This window comes from Oryctolagus cuniculus, chromosome 12 (genome assembly GCF_051225735.1).
Source record: "Oryctolagus cuniculus isolate XC-2025 breed Fujian yellow rabbit chromosome 12, ASM5122573v1, whole genome shotgun sequence".
Taxonomy (NCBI): domain Eukaryota; kingdom Metazoa; phylum Chordata; class Mammalia; order Lagomorpha; family Leporidae; genus Oryctolagus; species Oryctolagus cuniculus.
The window spans coordinates 75,514,258-75,528,491 of record NC_142878.1 but is presented as its reverse complement, the minus strand read 5'-3'; the positions used below and the strand labels follow the sequence as shown (position 1 = coordinate 75,528,491).

Genomic DNA, 14,234 nt, shown 5'->3' with positions numbered 1-14,234 from the left:
GTTTGATAGGCGCACTAGGAACTTAACACCACCAAAGGATAAAATTTGCTCCTACTGAAGAAGTTCAGAAGAATGTATCCAATTTTTTTATGAATCTTTAAGATTTGAGGTAATCTAAGAATCTTAGACTTCTTAGATTTGAAAATTTGGAGTAAAACTGAGGTAGAGCTGGCAGAGGTACAGCAGGGAAGCCCCTTTAGGCCATGAGAGAGATTGGATTCCAGGGAGTGCAGAGAAACAAACTGTAACAAGTGTCACAGGAGCTGGCAGACCTAGGCCCGTCCTACATGGACCTAAAATAACACGTAAAACACATACAACAGGAACAGAAACTTGACTAGTGACGGCTGCAATCTTCCAGGTGCTAACTCTTACATTTCCCATTGGGCCTCTGAACTTGGGACACCTGACCTTAATCCTGCCTTGCTCTGGGATCAGCTGCCAGCAATACAGCCCAGCAGGGTCTGGTCAGCATCTCACTAGCTCTTGACATGGGTAGTGCTGTGGTCCTGGGGGGCAGATACCAACTCATTAACAAAAATATCAGGGTATTAGGTTCAACATCATCATCATCATCACATTGAAAAACAAAAACAAATCCCAAGAGGAATCGGGCTGCAGTACTGGAAACCAGAGCTTAACAGCAAAAACTATTCTGGGTCAGCCAGTCCGAGACAGTCCAAGGGCCCTCTCCTTCAACATGCCAGGGCTCCCTGATGGGCAAGTTTCTCTAATTAACTTCCCTCCGGACTCCTCCCTCACACAAGACCCCGCCCTCTGTCTTGCTCTATTTACTGTGGAAGCAGCTGACCTGGTCGGTGTCGTTTGCTGGTGTCGCTGCTGTCATCTGTAGACTCTCAGGCCCTCATCTGTCTCTTCTATGGCGGAGAAAGCTTCCAGCTGGGGTGGACACGACCTAGTAGGTATGTGTGTCTGAAGAAAGGTGGGTAAGGAGACAAAAAAAACAAAAAAAATTGGGAAGGGATGCATGGGAGGATATGGGGGTGGGGGGAGGTGGAAGAGGCCGAGTGAAGGGAGTATGATTAACAAGGTTGCGGGGGGGGGGGTATGAATCCAAGTAGCTAGAAGAGAGGTGCTTGAATGTTCTCATCGCAAAGAAATGATCAATGATTGAGATGATGGATAACCTACTCACACGGGTTGATCATTACATAATGTGTCCGAACAGTAACTTGACTAGTGACGGCTGCGATCTTCCAGGTGCTCACTCTCACATTTACCCATTGGGCCTCTGAACTTGGGACACCTGACCTTAATCTTGCCTTGCTGGATGTATCAGAACATCACGTGGCTTCCCCAGTGTCTTAAAATTAAGAAGAAACAAGGTGAACCCTGTGCAGGCCGAACGAAACACATCCGGGCAAGTGGGTCAGCTTTGCGCCTTCTGTTTTACAAGGTGTGTAAATGCCCTTCAAGGCTCCTAAGTTCTGTGATTATTTTGAAGTTTCACATTTGCCATGGAAACTGGCCTGAAGCCTTTTGCCAGTATTTATTTGTCTGTGTGGCTCCTGCAGGTCACTTCTCCTGGCAAAATCATTGGCTTTAATGTGGTAGAGTGGTTACTAGTGGCTGAGAGGTTCACAGGAGAGGTTTCTTGTGTTTGTTGAAAGTAGAGATGAGCCCCACTCGGCATCTCCGTGTTGTTTGTTTCTCATTTTGTTCTATTTACTGTTGCACTCATGGAATCTGCACTGTGAGTTTTCAGAGTAACTCCACTCTCCTTTCCTGAAGTCCCAGAAAACATTCCCAGTGCTCCTGTGGTTTCAACCTCTTATAGAGAGGTTTCTAGGACACACGAACCATCTGGGTTTGGGAACAGGATTTTCCTGGATATCCAAAGCAAGCATTCAGGGGCTCATGTATGAGGGGGTCTTCAAAAGGCTCATGGAAAAGGCATCTTATGAGAAACTATGCATGGATTTCAAACTTTTCCACCAAAAACTCATCTTTTAATTCCGTCTTTCCACAACCTTTTTTGAATACCCTCATAGGAAAGGCAAATGAATTCAGTAATGTCATTTTGTGTTTTTAATGAGTGTTTCTCATTCTCACAAACATACTTTTAATGAAACATTTACCAAAACACAAACACTCTTAGTTCATAGAATTTCTGTATACTCTGTTGTTCCATATTTGCTTAACATTCTGTCTTCCTCTCCCATTCATTGACTCCCACTCCTGCTTTTCTTTCTGAACCCTTGGAAAATAGGTAGGTAATCCCATGGTCCTTCAGTGTAGATGTCCTGAGAATACAGACATTGTTTTACAAACCATGGTATAATTAACACATTTCATAAATTAAGTATTGAGTCATTTTTTTATCAATTTTATAGTCTATATTCCAATTTTGTCAGTTTTTCAAATATAAGTTTTTTCTCCCAGCAAAATACACTCAAATCCTGTTTCTTCTGTCTCCTGAAATCCTTAGTCTTTTGTCTTTCACGACTCAACATTTTTGAAGAATGTAAGCCAATTGTTTTATATGTTCTTGAGTTGGTTTATCTGGTGATTCCTCATTAGATTCAGATTATGCACCCCCGGCTGGATTATTACGTAAGTGATTTTGTGTCCTTGTCAGAATATCCTTTCTGGGGATGCATGATATCTATCTGTCCCTCTGGGTGATGTTAATTTTAATCATCCAGTCACTGTCTGGTTTTTGCCCTATATTTGCTATATGTTCCCTGCAATCAGTGAAGAATCCGTGGCAGACAGGGAGACGTGCAAATGTCTGTCTCCTTTGCATATATTTCCCTAGAGCATCCACTCTCACTCAAACCAGTCTTTACCATGGGGTTGTAAAATGGTAGCTTTCTGATTGTATCACCATGGTCTCTACATTTATCAAATAACGTTCTATTGTAAGGAAGAATCTTTGTTTACGACTTCCTTTTTGTTTGCTGGCAGCTTTGCTGATAAAATTCACATACCATACAATTCAATCTTTCAAAGTATACAACTAAGTTTTTGGTACCGTCACAAAGTTGTACAGCCAGCACCACAATCAATTTTAGAACATTTCATCAGCCCAAAGAGAAATCCCATATCTTTGTCAGTCATTACCATATCCGTCCAGACAGAGGGAATCACTAATCTACTTTGCATCTGAGTAGATGCCACCTTTCTGGATATTGTACATCACTGGAACCATAAAATGTTTGATCTAAAGATCTTAGAAACTGACTACTTTTACCTGGTGTAATGTGTTCAGGGTTCATCTGTGTTGTGTGTTGCTGAATTATTACTTATTCATACGGACTGAGGAATTCCTATTTTTATTCAGTGGATTACAATCAGTATTGTCCCTGTGTATTTTGATGTTCAGCTTTCCCAGATGCAGCTCTTTCAAGCTGGATTCTGTTTCCTTTTTTTTTTTTTTTTTTCCTCCAAAGATTTATTTGAAAGGCAGAGTTAGCGAGAAGGTGAGACAGAAAGATCTTCCATCTGCTGATTCACTCCCAAAATGGCTGCAACAGCCAGCTGGGGCTGGGCCATTGGGTGGCAGAGACTTGAGTACCTGGGACATCTGCTGCTGCTTTCTGCTTTCCCAGGCACATTAACAGGGAGCTGGATCAGAAGTGGAGCAGTGCATGATACGGCGCTCTGATAGGAGATGCTGGCATTGCAGGCTGCAGCTTAACCCTCTGTGCCACAATGCTGCCCCTGAGTTCTGTTCCCTTTGGACATGTCCTCATACGTTTTTTGAGCATTTTCTTCCAATCTCTTCTGTACCTTCCTGATTCTTGATCTAGAATAAGCTGTTTATGGAACCCTGGTTGTCTTCAGTGTGGGAACAGCGTTGACGAAACCAAGACCTGTTCCTTGCTACTGATGTCTCAGTGCTATTCTGACATTCCAGAAATCACCAGTTCCCACTAGAAACTCCTTTCCAGCCTAAACCCACAGCATTCTGTTTTGCTTCTCTAATTTCTATTTGTGTCTCCTTTCTTCAGTGAAATCCTATAAACTGCATGTTCTTAAAGTATAAAATTTGAGGGGCCAGTGCTGTGGTGTAGAAGGTTAAGCCTCTGCCTGCAGTGCCAGCATCTCATATGGATGCTGCTTTGAGTCCCAGCAGCTTCACTTTGGATCCTGCTCCCCCTTGCTAATGTACCTGGGAAGCAGCAGAGGATGGCACAAGTGCTTAGGCCCCTGCACCCACATGGGAGATCCAGAGGAAGCTCCTGGCTCCTGGTTTTGGATCAGCCCAGCCTTGGCCATTGTAGACATTTGGGGACTGAACCAGTGACTATATTCCTTCCTTCTCTCTCTAAATCTCTGCTTTTAAAATAAATAAATCTTTAAAAAATTATTTAAAAATGTATAAAAATTAATAGTACACAAAATATGATCAGTATAAAACATTCCAATACCCTGAAAGTTTCCTTGTGGCCCCCTCCCTTTTTGTTTGTTTTATTTTATTTATTTATTTTTTAATCAGTCTGTCTACCCTTACACCTGGGCAATCACAGATAAGTTTGTCATTCATTGATTGGTTTGCCTTTTCTGGACTTGTCCATAATTAAAATCACAGAAGGTGTGCCGTTTTTGGCTTCTAACATTTGCCAGTAGGCATTCCTTCTACTGCTGAGTAGGATTCCATTGGAGGATGTGCCACATTTGATCAAGGACATTTATGCTATCTCTAATTTGTAACCACTACAACTAAAGTTACTAGGAAAAATTGTGTGTAATCTTTTTGTGGACATTGCTAAGTTTTTGGTTCCCTTGAGTAAACACTTGAAAGAAGAATGGCTTATTATGAGTGAACGGAGTTTCTTTATTTCTCTCATTCTTCCCCCTATCTCTCTTCCCCCCTTTCTATATCTCCTTCTCTCCTTTCGTTGCATCTCTATTTATTTGCAAGGCAGAGTGACTGGGAGGGAGGGAGGGAGGGAGGGAGAAGAGGGGAGGGAGGGAGGGAGGGAGAAGAGGGGAGGGAGGGAGGGAGAGAGAGAGAGAGAGAGAGAGAGAATCTTCCATTCAGTTGCTCATTTACCAAATGCCAGCAACAGCCAGAGCTCGGCCTGGCCAAAGGCAGGACCCTAGAATTCCTGAGTAGGAGGTAGGAACTCGAAGTACTTGAGCCATCATTTCCTGTCTCCCCACCCCCAGGTGCTTTAGCAGGAAGCTGGATCAGAAGTAGAGGCGGGACTTGATACCTGGCACTTCCACGTGAGATACAGGCATCCCAAGCAGCTGTTTAACCCACTGCACCACAACATTTGTCCCATAAATTGCATAGCTCTAAAATGCCATTCTATTTTTCTTTTGTGATTGTCATTCATATCTTTTGTCCATTTTTTTGTAGAATAGTTTTTCTAACTTTCATCTAATAGGAATATTAGACCTCGATCTAAATATGTGACAAATATCCTCTTCCAGTTTGTCATTGGTGTCGCTCCCCCATTTGCGGAGGAACGACACAGGACCCTGCGCTGTTCTTTTGTCTGCTCGGCCCTTCCCGGGTTTGCTGCTGGTCCTTCCCGGGTTGGCTGCCAACCCCTGCATCTCCGTGGAGGGGCGGCTCCCCCTGCCACTTTCCCCGCTTCCGCGGAGGAGCGGCATACTGCCGGCCAGCTCTCTCAGGGGCTGCTCAGGTGTTCCTTCAGATGTTCCTGGTGCATGTTGTCTCTCTCCTCCTTTATAGTCCTCTTCCACCAATCCCAACTCTGCTACCCACACGCTGAGCATGCTGCTCTCCTCCAATCAGGAGCAGGATCAGCTCCTGCAGCTTATCAGTCAAATTGGCGAGAGGCAGCTGCGTAGAGGTTGTTTGGTCTCTCTCTCAGCGCCATATTGTGGGAGAGCAGATGCATAGAATAAGTCTTAATTCCAGTAACTTAGTCTAGTCTCAGTTGCTCCCCACACATTGGTATGTTAATTTTAGTTAAGGTATTTTACATACAATTTAAATTTTAATGTGCTAGTCAAATGTATTTGTCTTTTACTTTTTTTCTTTTTTTTTTCTTTTTTTTTTTTTTTTGACAGGCAGAGTGGACAGTGAGAGAGAGAGACAGAGAGAAAGGTCTTCCTTTTGCCGTTGGTTCACCCTCCAATGGCCACCGCGGTCAGCGCGCTGCGGCCGGTGCACCGCGCTGATCCGATGGCAGGAGCCAGGTACTTATCCTGGTCTCCCACGGGGTGCAGGGCCCAAGCACTTGGGCCATCCTCCACTGCACTCCCTGGCCACAGCAGAGAGCTGGCCTGGAAGAGAGGCAACCTGGACAGAATCCGGTGCCCCAACCAGGACTAGAACCCGGTGTGCCGGCGCCGCAAGGTGGAGGATTAGCCTAGTGAGCCATGGCGCCGGCCTTACTTTTTTTTCTTTTAAGATTTACTTATTTATTTGAGAGGCAGAGGCAGAGGCAGAGAGGTCTTTCATCCACTGGCTCACTCCCCAAATAGCCAAACCGGCCAGAGCTGGGAAGATCCAGAGCCAGGAGCTTCCTCTGTGTCTCCCACATGGGTACAAGAGCCCAAGCACTTGGGCCATCTTCACTGCTTTCCCAGGCCATAGCAGAGAGCTGGACTGGTAGTGGAGCTGGGGCCGGCACTGTGGCGCAGGGGGTTAAAGCCCCAGCCTACAGTGCCAGTATCCCATATGGGTCTCAGTTTGAGTTTGGCTGCTCCAATTCCATTCCAGCTCTCTGCTGTGGCCTGAGAAAGCAGTAGAATATGGCCAAGTCCTTGGGCCCCTGCACCCATGTGGGAGACCTGGAAGAAGCTCCTGGCTCCTGGCTTCGGATCAGCCAATGTGGAAAACTGGGGAGTGAACCAGCAGAAGGAAAACCTCTCTCTCTCTCTCTGCCTCTCTTTCTCTGTATAACTCTGACTTTCAAATAAATAAATCTTAAAAAAAAAAAAAAAAGGAAGTAGAGCAGCCAGGTCTTGAACCGGCACCCATATGGGATGCTGGCACTGCAGGTGGCATCTTTACCTGCTGTGCCACAGTGCAGGCCCTGTATTGCTCTTTTCTTCATTACATCTGGAGTTTTGCATCACGGTTAGAAATCTTTTTCCTATACACAGAGAAATTCACTCACGTTTTCTTCTACTAATACAGTTCCAGGTTTGTTTTTTTTTAATTTAATTTATTTAGTTGAGAGGTAGAGTTACAGACAGTGAAAGGGAGAGAAAGAGAAAAAGAAAGATCTTCCTTCCGTTGGTTTACTCCCCAAATGGCCACAACAGCTGGAGCTACGCCAATCTGAAGCCAGGATTGGGCCATCTTCTGCCTTCCTGGGCCACAGCAGAGAGCTGGACTGGAAGAGGAGAAGCAGGGACTAGAACCGGTGCCCATGTAGGATTCTAGCGCCACAGGCAGAGGATTAGCCTACTGCGCCATGGCACTGGCCCACAGTTCCAGTTTTTACATTTAGAGTTCTGAGCTACTTAAATGTTACTGTGTGGAGTATGAAGAAATTAACCAATTAAACTTTTCCTAAATGGTTATTCAATTGTATTCAGATCTCAAGAGTTCATTTTTTATTTTGCTGTATCCTAGGAGAAATCACCTTTATCATATATTTCTATATGTATATTTCATATAGTTCCATGGTTGGTTTAGTTCAGGTGCCAATACCACCTTGTTTTAAGGTTGGAGGCTTTGTTGAATGTTTTAATTATATGGTAGGAGTAGTTCTTTTCCTTGTTCCTTCCTATTGATCTTCCTTTTCACGTTTTTTAGCTATTCATGTGTGTTTATGAACTTTAGTATCAACCTGTGTAGCTCCAAGTCCGTCTTGGTTTCTTCCCAATATAGAAAATTGGCAATTTGAAAACAATAATATACTGCGTAATTATCTTTAACTGTATTCAGGAATATAAGCACCTTGATCTGTAGTGTTCGAGTGTGCCGATGCCGCTTTCTTGAGTATGCTATACATAAATACGGGTAGTTGTTGCTGGATGTAAATAATAAGCCTAGTCACAGAAGGCCTTCAGGGATCCTAGTTTTGAACTCATACCCTATGGGGTATGTACTATCATCTTATAAGCCCATAGACAATACCTGAGTTTCAGTACTTTACACATTGGCAGTAATACACACTATTCATGCTGTCTTATTATTTCTGAAATAATTTGGATCTAAACAATTTTTAACTTTGCCAGCGAATCCCACCAAGGAAAAGAATACCAACTACTTTCTTCCACTGATCATCAGTTTCTTCCATTAATTCCAGGTTAAGAATCTAAACTTCAGATTATAAAGGTTATTTTTAAAAAAATTAATGTTCTCCTTTAATTTTTTTAAAAGATTTATTTATTTGAAAGGCAGAGTTAGAGAGGACAGGGGCAGAGAGATACAGTGAGCTTCCATCTGCTGTTTCACTCCCCAAATGGCTGCAATGGCCAGAACAGCCAGGGCTGGGCCAGGCAGAACTCAGGAGCCAGGAACTTCATCTAGGTCTCCCAGGTGGGTACAGGGGTCCATAGACTTGGCTCATCCTCCACTGCTTTCCCAGATGGGTTAGCAGGAAACTGGATTGGAAGTGGAGCAGCCAGGACTTGAACCAGTGCCCATATGGTATGACAGCATCGCAGACAGTAGCTTAACCCATTACAACACAACACCAACCCCTAAAATTTTTATGGTTTGATTTATTTGAGAGACAGATGAAAAGTTCCCATCCTGTGGTTCACTCCCAAATGCCTGTAGTAGCCAAGGCTGGATTGAGCTGAAGCAAGGAAATTAAAACTCATTCCAAGTCTCTGAGGGCAGCAAGGACCCAACTACTTGAGCCAACACCTGCTGGGCATTAGCAAGATGTTGGGTTTGGGATTGGAGCTGGGACTCTAACCCAGCCAGTTCAATATGGGAGGCAAGCATCCCAACTGGTGTCTTTAACTGCCAGATGCCCACCCCAGATTCTAGAGGATTTATACATTGATAATAAAGTGCTTGATGCCACAGCCTACACATTCTGAACATTAAGAAAAAATTCTCAGCATTAAGATAAAATAAGACAGGCCTCATTGCTAGAGTTTAATCATCCTGTTTGGAAAATCATTCCAGAGCTGACAAATCTCAGAGACAAAGGCAAAAGATTCAGTTGCTCCGGACGCGACTAGCATCTTTCAGATCCTCACAAATGCTAAATCCAAATGCTACAGTAAGGAGCAACAGAAGGAACCCCTTGAATTCCAGGGGAATAGTGATCCTGTGCAGATGAACCTGGGCACACCCCCGCTTGATAACACATTTAAGGACTTACAGGGGATGTCTGCTGGTTAGATGATGATAGAGAGGATCCCATCAGGAAAGGACTTGCTTACCACCATAGAATTTAGCTCTTCTTTGGAGACAAAGAGAACCACTCAAAGGGAATGGTATGATCAGATCTGTTTTTATAGATAGATGACTCTGGCTGTTGAGAATCAAACTGGAGGATAGAAAGGCCTTCGGAGGCAAAAAAGACTGCTCAGGAGGCTGTAATAGAGCAGCAATGAATGCCTCTAAAAGCAGTGGCAGTCACAAGATAGGACTGAAGGGATTTGGGATTTGGAGTAGGAGGAAGATCCATCAAGAATGGCTGATACTCTGAACAAGGGTGTGGGAGTGTTGGATGATTTCCCTCCAAGACATTTTTCCAGCTCTGTCTGACTGCAGAAGGAATAAAGTGTTCTTTAGTCCCAGGTACTACCAGTGGGAAGGCACAGACAAGAAAGAGGAGAGGAAGAAGAAAGTAGATTGCATCAAAACAGCACATACTGATAGATAGGAGGTGCCAGCATGGAGGTCACAGTGTTTGACGATATCCAGTTCATTGGTGGTTTAGTCCAGGTTCTTATTGGGCCAAGGCTGGGGCAGACTAATGTCAACACTGCATTTATGGAGTGCTTTTGCTTTCAAAATATTTCTATTTTAATTCTCCTTTATACTTATCCAAGAATAACATTCTTTCCACTGGGTCAAATGGCCGTTTGTTTTGGACTGCATTAAAACCCTATTCCAAAGTTTTGCCATGGCTTGAGTTTCCAGAATCACTACCACTTCTACACACTTGATCAAGTTTATTTACTTTATTGATTAGTGGATTAGACTGTACAAACCATAAAGTGCACTAAACCTAAGTCTATAGTTTGAATTTTTACATATGTGTGCATTTGGATAACTACCATCCAGACAAAGCTATTGAACATTTCTGGTATCCCGTGAGATTCTCTTGTGCACTTTTCAGTCTATTCCCTGAAAGATTAGTCACTATTCTGACTTCCATAAACATTTTTTGTTTTGCTTGTTGCTAAGCTTTATAGAAATAGAATCATATGCTAGAACTCACGTGTTTTTGGCTTTTTTCACACAACATACTCTCTGAGGTTTCTCCATCTTGTTGCTAGAGCTGATTTTTTTAATTGATGCATACTATCCCATTACACAAATAGATCACAATTGATTTTTCTATTTTCCTGTTGGTGAACATTTGGGTTGTTTCATCTTGTAGATAGTTTGAAAAAAGTTTCTGTGACTATAATTTTGCACACATCAGGACACATGCACTCATTTCTCTTGGATATAAACAATGATATTGATGGATCATAAGGTAGATGCAAATTTAACTCTAATAGAAACTGAAAAATGGTTTTCCAAACAGATCATAGTATTTTTCATGCCCCACCAGCAATGTACAAGAGTTCTATGTCGGGGGCTAAGGCTCTGGCATAGTGGGTTAATCCTCCGCCTGGGGCGCCAGCATCCCTTATGGGCACCTGATTCTAGTCCCTGCTGCTTCTTTTCGAATTCAGCTCTCTGCTGTGGCCTGGGAAAGCAGAGGAGGATGGCTCAAGTGTTTGGGCCTGTGCACATGCATGGGAGACCTCGAGGAAGACCTGGCTCCTGGCTTCAGATTGGCACAGCTCCAGCCATTGCAGCCATTTGGGGAGTGAACCAGCAGAAGGAAGACATTTCTCTCTGTCTTTCCCTCTCACTGTCTGTATTTCTACCTCTCAAATAAATAAAATCTTTTAAAAAAAAAAGAGTTCTATGTCTTTGAGGAACGCATTGGTGGCACAGTAGATTAAGCCACCTTTTGTGACGCCCACGTTAGAGTACTTGTTTGAGTCCTGGCTACTCCATGTTTCTGATCCAGCTCCTGCTAAAATACCTAGGAGGCAGCAGATGATGGCCCAGGTGCTTGGGTTATTGCCATCCTTATGGGAGGACTAGGTGGAGTTCTTGGCACCTGGCTTTGGCCTGGTCTAGCCTCAGCTGTTGTGGGAATTTGGGGAGTGAATCAGCAGATGGAAGATCTCCCTCTCTCCCTATAATTCTGCCTTTCAAGTAAATAAATGAAACTTTTAAGAAAAAAAGTTCTACTTCCTTGAAAATATTTTATATTGTCAGTTTTTTAAATTTTAATTTTTCTGGGATAGGAGTAGGTTTTTTTAAGATTTATTTATTTGAAAGACAGAGTTACACAGAGAGGAGAGGCAGAGAGAGAGAGAGGTCTTCCATCCGCTGGTTCACTCCCCAGTTGGCTGCAATGGCCAGAACTGCATGGATCCGAAGCCAGGAGCCAGAAGCTTCTTCTGGGTCTCCCATGTGGGTGCAGGGGCCCAAGACTTGGGCTATCTTCTACTGTTTTCCCAGGCCACAGCAGAGAGCTGGATCAGAAGTGGAGTAGCTGGGACTCGAACCAGTGCCCATATGGGATGCTGGCACTGCAGGTGGTGGCTTTACCTGCTATGCCACAGCGCCGGCCCCTATTTCATTATCTTTTACCATTTGGATATTGTCTTTTTCCAAGTTTTTATTCTATTCTTTTGCCACTCCTCCCTTTTTTGCATTGATTGTCTTTTTTTTAATAATGATTTATGGGAGCCTTTTAAAAAAAAAAACGCTGGCTCTGAATCATTTGTCAGATATATGTATTGCAAATATCTTCTAGTCTGTGGTTTGCAAAAAAGCTTGTTTATTGACAATTTATTAACAAATGGTATTTCATATTCTTAAGCTAAAGGTTATAAGAAGAATGGAGGTAATTTTAAGGAATTCATCATATTTTTATGAATTAAAGAAGAGAGTTATATTCCCAGATAAGTTATCTTAAATTGTATGAATTTGGGGGGGGGGGGCAGCACTGTGGCGCAGTGGGTTAATGCCGTAGTCTGAAGCGCCGGCAACCCATATGGGTGCTGGTTCAAGACCTGGCTGTTCCACTTGTGATCCAGCTCTCTGCTGTTGCCTGTTAAAGCAGTAGAAGATGGTCCAAGCCCTTGGGCCCCTGCACCCGTGTGAGAGACCTGGAGGAAGCTCGTGGCTCCTAGCTTCGGATCGGCACAGCTCCGGCTGTTGCGGCCATCTGGGGAGTGAACCAGTGGATGGAAGACACACTCTCTCTCTCTCTTTCTCTTTCTCTCTCTTTCTCTCTCCTTCTCTCTCTCTCTCTGCCTCTCCTCTCTCTGTGTAACTCTTTTAAATAAATCTTTTTAAAAAATTTGGGGGCCTAGTGGTTAAGATGCCTGCATCCCGTATTGGGGTACCCAGGTTTGACACCAGTCTCCAGCTCCTGACTCCAGCTTCCTGCCAGTGCAGCCTTTGAGAGGCAGCAGTGAAGGCTCCCGTAATTGCTTCCCTGCCTCTTTGCAGGAGGCCTGGGTTGAGTTCCAGGCTTCCTGCTTCAGCTCAACTTAACGACAGCTATTATGGGCATTTGATAGTGAAGCAGTGGATGGAAATTCTCTCTCTCTCTCTCTCTCCTCCCCCCCCCTCTCTCCCTCCCTCTCTCCCTCTCTCTCTCCCTCTCCCTCTCCCTCTCCCATAAATAAAATTTTAAGCATAATTATTGACTTCAACTAATCATTAAAACATCTGATAACATCTTCTATGGATTCCAAGATTTGTAAGATAATTTCTCCCCATGAGGTATTACTGTTGAGCAAGAAAGGCAAGCAGGTCCAGCAAGACTCCTGGGCATGTGAAAAGTCATATAGAAGTTGCTGCAAGGGTAAGGGTGAAGAAAAACTGATATGGTAAGAGAGGAGGCAGTATTGAAAGAGTAGGTCTAGATCCCCTGTATTTAGGAGGTTACCCTGCCAATAGAATGGGAGAAGTGGTAAGCTGGAGGCAAAGAGGCCAGTTAGGAGAACATCTCCTTGGTCCAGAGAAGTCAGATTGGAAGTGTGGTAGTGGCCTGGAGGCTTGGGCTGGTGTTTATATTATTTTATTTTTTTTTAAAGATTATTTGTTTGTTTGACAGGTAGAGTTACAGACAGTGAAAGGGAGAGAAAGAGAAAAGTCTTCCTTCCGTTGGTTCACCCCCCACCCCCCAAATGGCCACAACAGCTGGAGCTACGCCGATCAGAAGCCAGGAGCCAGGTGCCTCTTCCTGATCTCCCATGCGGGTGCGAGGGCCCAAGCACCTGGGCCACCCTCCACTGCCTTCCTGGGCCACAGCAGAGAGCTGGACTGGAAGAGGAGCAACTGGGACTAGAACCTGGTGCCCAAATGGGATGCTGGCACCGCATGCAGAGGATTAACCTAGTGCGCCACGGTGCTGGCCCCATTGGGTTTAGAAATGAGATAAGGAGTGTTCATTGGATGTGAGTAAGGAATGGTTGGAGAAGTGGGAAAGAAGGACTAGGGGAGTTTGTTGGGTTCCTCACTTGGGTAGGAGCAGGATGCCAGACCAAGCCACACTGAACCCTACCTGGATTGAAATAACAGCCAAATAACTGGTTTCGTTGTGTCTGGTCTTGTCTCACTAGGGTCCAGTTTCAACAGAGCCGTCAGAGTAGACTCTTGAAATGTAAGGAAGATCACATAATGTCCCTGCTCAGTCCTGCAATAGTCAAAGTCCTTAAATAGTCCTCAAGGCCTCATGTGATCTGGGTCTCATCCCTTCTCCAGTCCACATTTCCTTCTGTCTCCTGAACTCCCACCCACATTCACAAGTTCTAGCCACATTTGCTCTTCTCAGGCAAATAAGGGAATGTTCCTTCCTTGAGTCTTTTTTTTTTTTTTTTTAGTAATTCACAGGTTTTTAAAAATAATTTTATTTAAGAAACACAGACAGAGCTCCTGTCCACTGATTTATTTCTCCAAATGTACACAATGGCTAGGCTAGACCAGCCCAAAGTCAGGTGCTGGGAACTCAATTCCTCTCTTTCCTGCCATGGGTGACAGGCACCCAACTTCTTGAGCCATCACTTGCTACCTCTCTTGGTATGCATTAGCAGGAACCTGAAATTGGGAGCACAGCCAGAACTCA

At 44.1% G+C, this 14,234-nt stretch overlaps 1 protein-coding gene across 3 annotated transcripts in view; it reads left to right on the top strand.

Moving 5' to 3' along the window:
* The first annotated feature begins 784 nt into the window (after window positions 1–784).
* The window catches only part of ATOSA (atos homolog A), a 144,029-nt gene continuing 130,579 nt past the window's right edge, over window positions 785–14,234 (top strand). For 2 of the 3 annotated variants that reach the window (XR_016218152.1, XM_089310357.1), the window contains exons 1-2: window positions 788–923; window positions 1,222–1,417. The gene's annotated coding sequence lies outside the window, so the exon portion shown is untranslated. Of the gene's footprint in view, window positions 924–1,221; window positions 1,418–14,234 lie in introns of all 3 variants that reach the window. The other variant, XM_070054212.2, reaches the window with a different exon arrangement.